The sequence below is a fragment of the Pteropus vampyrus genome, unplaced genomic scaffold, assembly GCF_000151845.1.
Source record: "Pteropus vampyrus isolate Shadow unplaced genomic scaffold, Pvam_2.0 Scaffold29, whole genome shotgun sequence".
NCBI classification, from domain to species: Eukaryota; Metazoa; Chordata; class Mammalia; order Chiroptera; family Pteropodidae; genus Pteropus; species Pteropus vampyrus.
Window position 1 is genome coordinate 2,517,301 of NW_011888810.1, and position 3,537 is coordinate 2,520,837.

Below are 3,537 nucleotides of genomic sequence, written 5' to 3' on the forward strand. Positions count from 1 at the left end.
ACAAAAGAAAATTAATAAGATTGCTTATCATGTGTCCCAAGGCAGATTTTTAATAAAACAAAAAGGAACAACGATTTTAATTTCTGCCGTGTGCTTGAAAATGATGGCACTGCTGTGAAGAAGAAAACACCCAAGGATAAATACTGTTTTGTCCCAATTCACTGGAATTAGGTGGAGACGTGAGAAGGAGGTGGGTCAGGTGGTTGAATTTTCTGACTTCTGGGGCCAGAGGTGAGGCTGCTGCTGAAAGTTCAATGCCTGGGGCCTCGGGAAAGATCATATGTGAATCTCGGTTTCCCCGTAATGATAAAAATTATTGCTGTTAGGACAATATCTGCATGGCAGACATTATTTGTGGCCTACTCAGTAGCCATATATATATATATATATATGTTTTGCTAACATTATTCTAATTTCTTCCAGGATAAAGAATCCTATTTCAATCTAAAGGCCTGTAACCTAGATCTAGATACGGAGATGAAATGGGAGTTTGCCAAAAAAGATCAATCGTCCAAATAAAAAGACAAAGTCTCACAGAGACGAAGCCTTTGTCCCTTCCTCTTCACTCTGCTTTGAATGTTGGATGTGATATCTCAGGCTTCGGCAGCCATCTTGTAACCACAAGGATATGGACAGCTCGTGAGTGATGGCAGAACAGAAAGAGCTCTGGTCCCTGACGGTATCACCGAATCGCTGAGAAGCCGAACCAAAGGCAGGAACCACTAATTTCTAGGATTTTTGTTAAATTCCTGTTTTCTATTGCAGACAAATGCAGTCCTAACTGTGACTACTAAATGTGACATAGTATGTAAACATCCCAGTACTTGTCAATAATGAGAGTCAATAAATGCCAAGATCATTCCCTTCTCTCTTTTCTTCTGGTTTGGTTTAATTTTTGCTTTTCCCGTGCCATTTCCCAGGGACTTCATTTCTTTCTTTTGTGCATTACACATTTAATTTTGATCAATAATATCTTATTTGACCAAATGTCGCCTATCAGCCAATCCTACTTTCTTCAAAAAAGCTGAGAATCCAGGGAAAAAATTAGTGGCAATTGTGCAGAAAACTAGATGCAAAAACTTCATACTCTAAGTGTAGTATGAATCTAAAGGTAGATAAAATATAAGCAGAGAACCTCAGTTCTTACTCATAGCTTTTATACTCTTACTCTGGGTATAACTTTTATCAAAACTTGGCTAAATGGTTGGAATCCAGCTCAAAGCATGAAAATGATGAAGACATAGGAGGAAATGAAAAAAAAAACCTATAAAAAGTAAAAATATGAAGTGATCATTGTTGTACCTCTAAGTCATCTAATGTAGTTGCAGGCAACCTGTACACTTGAAAATCCCTAAGGGCATCTCTGTATCACAGCGTAATGCCAAAGTTGACATTCCTACTTACCCAGAGATGTATAGAAAAGGTTAATCTATGTTCTATGTATTCTGCCTGAGGCAGGGAAGTACTTTAGCTTTTTTTTTTTTTTTTTTATTTTCCCCCCCCCGCCCCCCGCAAGTATTTTGCTTGAAAACAGTCAACTTTCCATGTCTGGAACATTTCTTTTTAAATATTTAGATAAACATGTTATCCTGTTGCATAGACATTTCACATGTTTAGAGATCATCATCCTAAATTCTTCTTAATCTAAATCTCTACTAAGACTTCCTACAGAGCTAAACCATTACACATGTGCAATAAAATTGTATTGATTTGACTTACCTTTACTTGAGAAGCTGTGGGGTGTTATAACTTTATTCATTTAATCTTTCAGCTTAGAAAGAATTCCAGTGCCAGCAGTTGTTCTGATTGGGTGGTCTCAGGAGCTGGTCTGTGAGGGAGATCAGTACACTTCCAGAGCTCCATGTTACAAAGCATGAACTGGCTAGATAGTGATCCCCCTGGGCTAGTGTTGCGGACAGCCCCGGGAGTTGGAAAGAGGTGATGGGTTTTCAGCTTGGACCTCAACCTTCATTGTCCTTCGGAAGGAGAGAATCGACCCTCCTTCACTCCACCATTAGAGAGAATAAGGTGGTGAGAAAACAGAACAGGTAAAGTGGACACAGATGTATGACAAAATTCAGGTGAAAAAGCTGAAGCATCACTCAGCTGGGATTAAGAAGTAAAGACCCAGTGTGGGACATGAGGAGCTTCAAACTCAGGGATCAGACCAGACCAGCGCAGTACATGTTTCTCCATTTCTTTTGGCCATCCCGGTTAAGTTGAATTCATGCATTCCTTCAGAAGGATGGGCAGTCAGATCGGGAATTCTGTACATACTTCCTAGTACGATGTTCCTAATGACAGAGGATAAATTAAGCATCTCTCATGACAGAATTTGGAATCATTCATTCTCAAAACACATTTTTTTCAGCTTAATAAAAACATAAATTAAACAACTTCAGGTCTTGTTTATTATAGATATTTTGACCGAGAGGACCCAAGGTTTTGACATTCATAGGCAGAAATCAGGTGTACAGTGCTTCTATGTCAAGGTTCTTCATCTAGGTGTCCACGGATTTATATTCAAGAGGAATGAGAAGTCACTGGAAGTCCATACAAAAGTCTGTATCTAGCTGTACATGTGCATTTTTAAGGCCAGCTGATCAATAGCTTTCAATATATCCTCAAAAATCTGTGACCTTAATGAGGCTTAGCAACACAAACTTTTAGGATATTCTCTTAAAAACTTAACTATTTTTCTAATACATAAATAATACATTGTTTAAGTTTTTGAAAATGTATATGAAAAAAATACCTACGCCAAAGGTTAATTATTTAACTATTCCTCAAATTTTAAAAAATTATGTATGTATGTAAATATGTGCAATTAAAACATATACACATGTTAATTATAAAAAATTGGATATAACCAAATATTTTAAAATTGTTTCTTCACTTTTTAAATCATGTATGTGTTTTCATTGTATACATTTACATAATCATTCTTAATGGTATAGTATTCTATTGTATAAATGTATCATAATTTACTTAACCATTGAAGATTTTAAAAGACATTTCCCTGTTATAAATAACACTGAAATATATATACATTTTTGCCTATGTGTCCAATTATTTTTAAAGATAAATTCCAGGATGTAGATGTTCTGAGTCACTTTTAAGTCTTTTAATATTTTGTCCAGTTGCTTTCCAAAAATTTTACACTTGTGAGAGTTTCTCTTTCCTTATTCTTTTGCCAACACTGGGCATGATCATACTTTTTACCTCTGTTAATAGGAGAGTTAAAAAAGGATCTCAATATGTATTAGCATTTATTTGGTGATGAATGAAGTTAAATATATTTTAACATTTTAGTTCTTATTTGTATCTTTCTTTTGAAGATTGACTTTTATTAATGTCTTTGGCCCCTCAGAACATTAATCTTTTTCTTCACACGTAAGAACTTTATAAATATGAATCCTTTGACATCTACATTGCACATAAATTTCCCAGTTTGTTGTTGGCTGAGTATTTTGTAGAAGAGAAATTTTAACCTTTTATGTAGCCAAAGCTTTAAATTGTTTTATTTAGATGTTCCTC